Here is an 11,301-nt window from a genome sequence, read left to right as displayed (position 1 = left end):
GTGTTGTTGGACAGCCAGTTGTTTTTTCAAGAGCTGATGACACTTCCCTAGGTGCAGAGTGTTACTGTTTTAGAGGGAAGTTTCTTCTAACAGTTTATATTATATCTGCATTGGATCCTACCCTAACTTTCGTTTTCTCTAATGACTGTTACCCCAATGCTACTGGCAGTCTGCATGCTATAGGGTTGGCCCATGACCCCCCTTTGTTGTTCTCACAAGCTGTTTATTATATTTATTAAATCACATGGGTTTGTGCCATGAGTTGGATAAAACAATAAATGCTAATTTAGACCGAGTCATTCCACAACAAGTACACTCTCTTGGCCTCTTTTATAAATCAGAACATCAAACAGCTGTTCTCTCACCCTAGCAAAATTATACTATAATTTTCCTTTAGACAGTCTTTTCTAGTAAATATTGGATGAAGCAAGACACCAGACACTTTTGTGGATCTGTTTCAGCCAGTAAATCCTGTTAATTGATTGATTGCCCACAACATGTAAAAGTAACTTTATTTCATCAGCTTTTTTCCCCTACAATTTATAAGTCCTTGGGCTGAACATTCAAGAAACTACAGTTCCATTCCAAATCCCAATATGCCATTTTGTTCTAGAACATAAAATTCCTTTTTAGCATTAAAATAATTGCTAATTGGCTGAGTGCTCTGTTGCTAAAACTGGACTTAAGGCCCAATTCTTGTGTCTTTTAGGGCAGCTTTGCACTATCTTCCCAGTGCAAAGTTGTTCTAAAGCCAATGGATCCAGTCAGAGGACAAACTTTCTGTACCTCTCTGATTCTGCCTCCATGTCCAGGGGGAACAGAGTGTGGCTGGGGCATCCTTACGCTATATCAATATTTTTCTGCAACAATAGCCTTTTGGGGGCTGTTGGCAACTGGCGTAACATAGAGCAGACCTGAAGCTGCTTTAAGCTACACCTGTTACCACTTCAGGGATATGAGGGTAGGGTGCAGAGCATCTCTTTCCACATTGACTCCACAGCTGTACTCAGTGCTCTTTGGGCAGAGCTGTGAGTATGGCCCATGGTCTGTTTGTCATTTTCTACTACTTTTAAAATAATAAAAATGTAATGCAAAGTAATTTCTTATACAACTTAGTCATAGAAGAATAAAGGGCTAGATTGTCAGTAGTGCATCTGTAGGAGCGTGTGAGCAGCCTTTCCCCACTTTCTTTGCATCCCTTTTTAACAATCTTGGTCTTTGTACTCCTTGAGTGCAAAGGCTGCTTGAGGCCAGCACCAGTTCTGGAACTGACTTACTCCAAGGGACAGGAGGCACAAGTGCTGGGCATGGCTTCGACCGTACCTCACACTGACCAAAAGAACTGAGGCAGCACAAGTTGGATCACAGACCTCACCATTTTCTCTCAGAACCTTCTGCACCTTAAGACATATTGACTGACTTGGAAACAAAACATCCAGAAGCTCTTGCTAGGGCAGTGCACCTGTGTATCTCAACCACTGCAGGACTGTCTCTTTACAGTGTAATCTTATGTATGTGTCCCTGTTTGTAATACAGACTCTGCGTCTGTCCTTTGGCAATAGGATTGTAGTATATTTTACCAGCAGTCTGCTCTATCTCACTCATTTAACAGCAATTGTCTGAGCTAGCACACAGCTTAGAGGCTTAGGGAGGGGACTTAAAAACCAGCAGTCAGATTTACCCAATGGGAAGCCAAGAGGCAGCTCCATTTAGGGGTGGTGGAGCTCTGCAAACTCTCCTTGCTCTGTTTGTGACCATTTCTGTGTCTACAACGCCTCATATAGTGGTGCTTGTGGGCATCATTATATTGACTGACTCAGCTTTTCTGTGGTTGTGTTTGACTTTTCACCTATGCTTTGCTCTGCTCTTGGTCATCCTGGAGACCCACAGGCTCTGCTGATGACCCCTCAGCTATGCTTGGCTCTTTGTGTCTCCCATGCCATAGTCCTTGTCAAACTTGAAGCATGATAGCACAACAGAAGCTGATACAGCAGTGATTTGAGGAAATGCTTTTACTGAAATCGGTCATTGGGGGTGTCATTTGCTGTGTCAGTAGATGGCAAGTTGCAGCATGGTTTAATTCATTAACTCATGGGTGAGGGGAGGCAAGGCTGTCACCTGCCCTTTGATCTTCTGAGTTTCCGTCATTGCCATAAACCTGAACCATAGAAATTCACCCAGCTTGGCCTAACTTTTCTTGGAAGCCCAAATTTACCACCCAGCCACTGCAAAGGACATTCCATAGCTAGGGAGCATTCTGGAATAAAATGCAGAGATGTTTGTGGGAAAAGCAGAAAAATGGGCATTCAAGGCTAGTCCATTAGCTTGAATGAAGGTTAACATGAAAAATATACCTGGTTATGACAGCAGTAACTCTGCCAGTTCACAGGACAATACAAGGGAGATTTACTCTGAGTGAGATTCATATCGTGTCCCAACCCTCTCAGGTTATTTAACTGCCTCCGGGGAGATTCACAATGGGGACTGCAGGGTTCAGCTGTTGCAACAATGCTGGGTGCAGAAAGAACAGGTCAGTACAGAAGAAGTTGGGCAATCTCTGTGAACTTTTATAGCAATGTCAGACTGAGCATGAAAGAGTGTAGATTTGAGAATCAGAGCTGCATGCGAGGTACTGCAGAAAGTTCTTTGCTACTGAAATATGGCATTTAAATTCCATTAAAAAGTTGATTTCCTGTTGGGAACACTTCCTGATTTGCAGAAGAATCCACAATGCTTCCTTTCTTGTCCTCTCAGAGTGAAGAATTTAAAAAAAGAAAAACACCATAGCCAATCAAATATCTACAGGTTCTTTGTGGAAAAAATTGTGTCTTTTGATAGGACACAATTTCCAAGATCACTAATGGGAAGTACAGTGAGTTCCATTGAGCAGGAGTGCACATAGAAAGAACATGGCAACTGTCTTCTCAGTCCAGTAATTCAAGTATGTTGTCATGATAACTCTGTGCTTAAAAGGGAATATATGGGTTGGGCATGTGGCTTCCTAGCTGGGAACAAGGGGCATCATGGCCATGCAGAGTCTACAAACAAATCTGAGACTTGGGTAAAATACTATGATAATTTTAGGACTCTTAGGTTTAGGCCCTTTATTTCTGAACATGTGCATGGAGACATGTATGTTGCGTGTTTATCATTAACTCTGTATTTCTTGACTTTTGAGATCATGGTTTCTTAACCTTAACACTAGCTTTCTGTATGGAATTTGCTTGTTTATTTTAAAAATAAAGGAAACGAGTGGCATTTACCTTATTAATTTTAGAATGGTTCCATTCTTCAAAGGAATACTGCATTAATGCTTTTTCTTTCTTGGAATAAAAACTGCAAATGCCATCTTTTTCCAATATAATCAAAGAAGTCTTCATAAATTATTTGGTAGAAAATATAAATTAACTTATAACTGTATGTCAGCTGACCTATAATAATGTTTATGGGTAAATTTCTATTTTACAATGTTTAACATATAATGAATTTCATAAAGATCTAAAACAAAGTGGAGATTTGATCCACAGTTCTCAAACTCAACATCTTCAGATTCAAAACTAGCAATTAAATCTAACATAAAGTCCTATTATACACATGTAAAAAAATGTTCAGTGCTCATAACTGTAAAACTGCTGAAATTATTTTCTTCAAACTTGGGTTGCTTCTTAGATCTCAGTGAGATCTACAAAACAATCCCAGTTTGATCAATTTGTGTCAGTCATTGAACTACATCTGGGTAAAATGTGCTATTAACATGTATATGGTTTTGCACATACAAAACTCAAAACCAGTTAAATGGATTTTTTGAAGCTTTCTTTAAAATAATTATGAATGTCTGATACTGACTATAGAAAATTTCACCCCAAAAGGAATTTTGATGAAGTTATATGTGTCTGAAAAGGGGGATTTAATGTGTTTCCTGTTGGGACTAGATCCAAACTCATCTAATGACTCCTGTTTCCATAGGTGTTAGACAGGGAAGTTGCTTGGAGCTACACTAGGGCAAAGTGAGGCAGGCAGGTGGCATAATGGATACCGGCAGAATGTGGCAGGGAATAGAATGGAGTATACTCCCGATCATCCAAATGGTGTGTGGGACTCTTGCTGCTTTCATAAACTGAAATGAGTGCTGCCATGAGGAAGGGCTGCAGATTTGGGCATCTAGCTCTTGCTTTTTTGGCTCAAAGTTTACTTTTCTTTGCCAGTTGTTTCTGAAGAAAGCCGTGGGATTGAAATATTGGTGTGTGATGGGGTGGACTAGGCCCTGACTCTCCTGCTGGAGGCCTTGCAGCCCTGCCCAGAAAAGGGCAGCAGGGAGCAGCCAATCTAGGCCCAGCAGGCTCATATAAAAGGACCGGCAGGGCCAGAATGAGTTCAGCCTGCTGGCAGGGACCAGGGGAGCAAGAGGTGCTCCTGGTTGACCGCAGAGGCTGAAAAGCCTGGACAGATCAGTTGCTGGCAGAGTCAGGGGAGCCTGAGAATAGCTCCTGGCTGGTTGCTGGGACTCAACTAAAATGGGTAATGGGGGAAATGCAGAGCAGCAATCAGTGAAGCGACGCAGCACGAGGCTGCTATACTTAAAGGGTCCCTGGATTGGGTCCTGGAGCAGTGGATGTGACCAGGTTCCCCATACCCCCACAAACCATTGGGGGAGGTAGCTATGGTCTAAGAAAGGGAATTAGAACTGTGGCCGCCCAGGAAAGGGGGTCACACTGGGACTGACTCAGTGGGGAGTTGTGGTCAGTGAACTGAGTCCAAGTGAGTCCAAGAGGGGTCACTCAGCAGAAAGGCTGATGCCACTGAGGACCCAAGTAGATGCAAGAAGTCCCCAGGGAAGAAGCCATCGGGGCACTGCTCAGTTGCAGAGTAGGAACCTTGCAACCTAGCCAGACCAACCAAGGGTTCCGTGATGGGCCCTGTTGGACAGGTTAAAGACCCAGTCCAAGGAGGGCTACAGAAAGATACACCAACTGAGGCGGTACTGCCATAGGCTCCTGTTGAACTAATTAAGGATCTGAGCCCAGGGAGGGCTGCAAGTTGAGCCCAGTTGAGAGAGTACCACGACGGGCCCTGTTGGATTGTTAAAGACTGAGTCCAGGGAGGGCTGCAGGACATTGGGGACATTTTGGACTGTGCGCCCCAGAAGGGATTTGTCCATATGCACATGGACAGTTGATTCGGCTGGAGGGCTGAGTCACCGAAGAGCTGCCTGACAAATGCAGCGACTGACAGGGGGCACCATGAGCAGAGAAAAACTGCAGACACGCACTCAACCAGGGGGCGCTCACGTGAGGTGAGTGCACCCCATTACATGGTGTTACTCTAACGACTCTTCAGTTTGATTGGAAAACATCCTTTTTGCCAGCCATGAGTTAATACAGTGTTTGCTCTGTTGTGAACTGAAGAGAAGCTTCTGTACACTGAGTAACTTCTGTGTTTTTGAAAGTTTTTCTTCCCTTCTATACAGGAGGATGACAAGATTGTCAATTGGTAATATCCAAATTGTGTCCTCATTTACACTGTTGTCACCTGATTGGCTTTAGTGTTTATAATACAGGGATTTAATGTTGTAAAGAAATGCATTTGTCAAATAGAATTAATTTAAAAAAATCTTTACATTGTTAGGAACAAATTTTAAAAAGAAAGAAACCGCATCCCATGGACAAAAATGTGCATGCCTGTACGCTTATATATACATAGAAGTGCTGATTCCTGCAACTGATGGAGTTTTCTACACTGATGCCTATTTTCTTTATTCTCTCACCAGTCTCTTCTTTTTAAAAAGGTGGGCATACATTGGGATGCATCAGTATCCTTTCTTGCATTATGTCTAAACACTGCATTCCAATATCTGAAGGTTATTTCATTCACTTCATTTGACTTGTAGTCTAGGAAATACTACTAGGAAAAATGCAATTCCTTTGGGCTTGTTGAATAAAAGTACAGAACAATAAAACCCGAGGTTTGGAGAATAGGAAATAAAAGGAATATCAGTGGCTTTAACTTGTAAAGACTTAGCCTCTAGATTTCACTAGTTCCTCCTATGGTTTCCGCAGTTTCTTATCTAAGAAGCAATGCCACCAGGACAAAAAGGCATCATTCTTTGTGGTTTTTAACAGAATACCCTCCTATCTGATTAGGATAACTGTACATTCTCTTTTTGTGGATGTCACTCCTTAGCAGACAGACTGACCATTAAAATGAACAGTAATGTATTAATATAATGGCCAAAGCAATGTAGTGTGCTTCTCTTCTAAAAAAAAACTTGTAATATAATGGGTGAAGCTCAGGAAAATATGCTGCATCAACTAATAGTAATATAGTCCCAGATGGGTAGTCAAACAGCTGGAAGTGTCCACCAATATACTAAATGACGAATTTGGAGGATCAACTAGACACAGAAAAACTGTGTGTTTACCACAGCAGAAAATATACTTTTATAGTTATTTTTTACACCCAAACATTACTCTTTGAGAGCCATCATATTTTATGAAAACTTTTATTAACATTTCAGAATGACCTTACCCCTCGTTGTGTTTCTATCAGTCCCAAGAGCCATAACCTATTTAAAATATTTTTATCTTTATAAACACAATAAAGTAAGCTGTCTTGAACATAGATTTGTAGATCTCATTAGAGATACTTTTTAAAAAGGTACTCTGTCTCTTGGGAAGATAATGACAGGTTGTAATCTTGGCATGCAAAGTTTACAGAGAGGAACAGTTTGTTAAAATAGATTGTTTAATCTTTCAAGCATTGTTTCAGAGGGGTGTGCTTTTTAATTGCACTTGGACATAACGTGAGAGACAGAGGAAGCCAATGGTAGCTGAAAACTGATACTGGTGGCAATATCAGATACATTGTATTTCAGGTGGTTGTTGTTGTTTTTTAAAGCTAAATGTATTTGATTTGAAGTGTTATCAAAGTCGTGTAAGAAAAATAGCAATTTTTAACTGATTAAAGTGAACATTCGTCTGTCTCATAAATGAGGTATTTTCCCTAGGGTAGTCAACAGCTTTGGTGGCACCAGATGGGGGTAATTTTTCAGATGTACTCTTTCCAATGGGCCAGTGTCCTAAGGCTTTGCTTTAAATGGCCTTTTTATGCAGTAAGATAATGGGCAGTTTGTGCATTGCTAAATCAGCCCTATTTTGTTAGGAATGTTACAGTCAGGAGCACTTACAATTTGTCAGAGGAAATGCAGAACATCTCTACAGGAGTCTGTTTAAGAGGACATCATTTCTCGATAAGCTCTTGCTTAGGTCAACATGCAGCACTGCTCTTACACTATTCCCCTGTTGCTTCTGCCACACGGGAATGCTCTGATTTATTAGGATTACACAAGTCATGTCCTCCGCCTGACTGAATCCACAATGTGAAAATTTTCTTTCTTTTTCCTTTGTCAAAACGAAATGTAGAAGGTTACTTTTAAGCCTTCATAAAGTATTTCTAAGAGGAGCATTTCAATGAAAGAAAATACCCGTATACTATACAATGACTTTTGTATAGCTGTGTTTTATAAATACATCATGCCAAACCATTTGAATCAAGACTGCAGCCATTGTGAAAAGTGCTGCTGTTTAAGAGAATGTGCTATTTTTTTAAAAAAATATTATACTGCTGTACAATGCTCGTGATGTGTATGGATAAAGTGACAAGATTATGAATTCTGTAAATGTGATGCAAACATTTCCATTAACTGATAAAATTACTGGATTTTAACCAGTGTGTAAAAACAAAACACAGCCCATGGAACCGAAACCCCCACAACCCAACACCCAAAGTCAAAGTGAGAAGCAATGCTGATTGCCATAAAATGTATGTCTTGTCAACTTTTTAATTACATTTTAAATTGAATCCAGATTTCTCCTATGAAGCTGGCTTAATAAAAGGTGATTCTTTACTGAAATCTGTTTTAAAAGCTGTGTCCAATTCCGTGCTGTGTTCATTTCATGTGTGGTAAAGGTGCTAGCACTTTGTCATTTAAGCTGCCTTTCCTGAAGAAATTTTTGGTTTGTTTTAGCACTGCAGTATTTTAAACTGAGACAAATGCAGTCAAGGACTTTGTAATGAAAGCAAGAGATCTTTGAAAGGTTTTAGTAGTTTTGTGTATTGGAAGAGGATTATAGTGTAAATAGAGCTGCAGGAAACATTTTGAACAGGGAGAATTTATCCACATTTTTTACTCTGCTTAAGGATGTTATGTTGTAAATAAGTAGCACAACACAATGGAATTCAGCTCAATGAAACAAAGTATTCTGAGCGTAGCACCTTAAAGATATAGGGACTGATTTTCCAAAGTACTGAGCACCCACAATTCCCCGGGAAGTCAACTCATAAGGCTCCGCTGATAAGACCTAATGTGGAGCCATTTTGTAGGCAAAAGGATAGATACAAATGTGAAGGTGATACACAAAGAAAACATGAAAAAAGAATTCAAGAAGACAAAAGAATAATAATAAACTAAGAGAAGAAAAGGCCACAAATGAGCATTTAGGCCAAGATAAATTCTGTACATTGGAATAAATTACACAAAATGGCAGCTCATCGTGAAAGTATAATCTATTATGAAAACTTTAAAATACTATTGGTAGTATTTAGATAAAGGTGCTTCAAAAATAAATTTAGGAGATTGGTATTAGAATGTGAAACCTTGCACTTTTAGGACAATGGTGTACATTTGATAAGTAATTGTTATCTAATGACTCTTAATTATGAAATGAGTATGGTAGTTTGTATTAGTTTTTCATGTATAGTGTACACGTAATACTATCACGAGGACCATTTTTTGCATTCCTTATGAGAAACCTCAGAACAGATAGCAAGGACTGAATGAGCACACAAAAGTCAATGCTCAAAGTCATGAGCAGGGAGGGTTTAATTTTAATTGAATACACAGCCCAAAGTTTAAGCTTCTGTAAATAAATAAATGAATAAAACAAATAAATGAATATCCAATTTTTTTGCTCCCGTGTTTGCTAAGAAAATCTTCCAAATGTGAATTGATGCCCCCCCATCCTTCCAAGTGTGCACATCCCCCTGAAAAAATAAGACTAAACCTACCACAGTTAAACGCAATTGATTGTGAGCTCTGAACCTAACAGTGGCAAATTAAATGACAAAATAGAATCATAGAACTGGAAAGGACCTCAAGAGGTCATCTAGTCCAGTCCCCTGCATTCCAGGCAGGACTCAGTTTTATTAAATAGTTCTGTTTCACCTCAAATCCCCTTTGGGGAAACACCTGGCAATTCTAGAACTGTGGTCAGAACTCTTGGAGAGTATGAGCAGGTTTTGCATTCTCTTTTGGAAAGGCCGTGTGTGATAAGCAAGTCCTAAGGTTGCCTAGGCCATCTCTTTTTGGTGTCTAAGTGAAGGACTTCAGTTTCCCAGGCTGTCTGTCTTTTAGAGAAATTTCTTGTTGGGCAAATTTAAATCTGAAAAAATATGAATTTTAGTCAGTGAGGGCAAAATGTAACGTTACTCCTTTTCTCTTTTCCTTGTTACATCTTTTAGCATGAAGTTTAATTTGACTTTGTAAACTTTAGTTTCTTAGTATGCCTTTCACTATTAAATATATTCTCGGTAGTAAATCAAGGAACTTGGCTAGGTATGAAAAGTATTAAAAATAAACAAATAAATGGTAAACAAATGCTAGCTTTTAGTGGGTGGGATGACCTCTGTAGGTGTCTTCTCTTTGATTACAAACTTAAGTTGTAACGTTATTTCCAGTGAGCCCAGAACTATGCCGGTTAATGGAGTAAAGCATTCAGTCAATAATAAGAGGCTGTTTTCAGTCACTGATCTTAGCCAAAGTGTCCCATAATCTATTATCTCAACTCCAAATTGTTAGGTTATGGAGAGAAAAATGAGAAGATGTAGTGGAATTACACAGTGCATTGAAGAACCAAAAGCCTCCACTGCCAAAAGAGGAGAGAAAACAGTGGAGCAGTTAGATTTGTTTTCAACAAAGAAGTTGACACAACTGGGCTAATTATAAAAGTATGTTGAAAGGATAATGGCAAGTGAGTAATGCCAAGATTATTCCAGTTTAAATCAAAAGAAATATCCATCTGCATTATTGGACATAGGAAAAATTGAATGGTACAAAATGTCCAAAGATTGTACTTCAGCATTGACAAATGCTATATAAATACTGAAGTAAAGGGAAGAGTGAATGATGTAAAAACATTGGGCCGAATTGCAGTGGTCATGGAAGGGCAGATAAAGCGGGAGATGGACAGTCGAAAAGTGTCAGACCACACCTTGCCTTAGGTTGAGCACATACCTAAGAGCAGAATTTGGCTGATAAGGATTTTGTTTTTTCTAACCTGCTGCATGTTATCCAAAATATTCTGCTAAGCTATCTCTGGTCTATTCTACCACTTAAGTAGATGTAAAAGATGTGAAAAAGACACCTCCCTGGGCAACGTAAATTATATTGACCTAAGTGCTGTCCACACCGGTGCTATGTCTGCGGGACAGCATCTCCTGCCGACATAGCTTTTCACTGTTTGCAGCTGGATCTTGTTAGAGAATCCAGCTCTTTATATTTATCTGAATATGATATAGAGACCAAAACTGATTAGTAGGTAGACAGCACACCAACACACTGAAGGAGAGAGTAGATGCCATGAGTAAATAGTGCTTATCAGACATAAGCAGGGGTAACAGAAACACATAAATACAGAATTGGATTCTTCAAATATTGCTATTTTCTAAGGGATTCAAATTTCCATTTACATAAAAGTTCCTGTCCTTTCTGGGTGCAGAGAATAGCTGCAATGCTGCATTCATGCTGCAATGCTGTCTTATTTGCTCCGTAGCCAGATATGCTAAAACTAACATAGTAGCAAAAGGGACGTAAATTTTGAACAACTCCCCTCATCTAAATGATGTATTGAAATTCCATTTTGACCATTGATTGTAATGTTTGTACTTCTAAGTCAGTTTGTCCATGTCTAAAGCACTTCAGCGTTATTCATTGAAATGACATACTTATTTTTAAAGTGTTTTTATTGCACTCTAGGCATATACAATGCAAAAGGATACAAAATAGGAAAGTCAAAGCAAAAATCAAATTGTCATCTACCCATCGTCTGCATTAATAACATTGCCAACTTTTGTTTAACACACACGGGAGCCTAGTGTGAAATTACCAAGATAGTAAATTGGGCATATGCTTTAAATCTTTAAATCTTTGTCTTACAGCATATAAAAATAAGAGAATTCGCTTCTTACGCATACTATTGGTGTACAGTGCTAGTGAAAACGCTACAAGTGAGATTTACAATTAAAGAC

General features: G+C 39.4%; 1 long non-coding RNA gene across 1 annotated transcript in view; it reads left to right on the top strand.

The window, feature by feature from the left end:
• Window positions 1–11,301, top strand: part of LOC141996567 (uncharacterized) — a 102,285-nt gene that overhangs the window by 66,125 nt on the left and 24,859 nt on the right. The gene's annotated exons all lie outside the window — the stretch shown is intronic.

This window comes from Natator depressus, chromosome 12 (genome assembly GCF_965152275.1).
Source record: "Natator depressus isolate rNatDep1 chromosome 12, rNatDep2.hap1, whole genome shotgun sequence".
Classification (NCBI taxonomy): domain Eukaryota; kingdom Metazoa; phylum Chordata; order Testudines; family Cheloniidae; genus Natator; species Natator depressus.
This window is presented reverse-complemented; position numbering and strand designations above follow the sequence as displayed.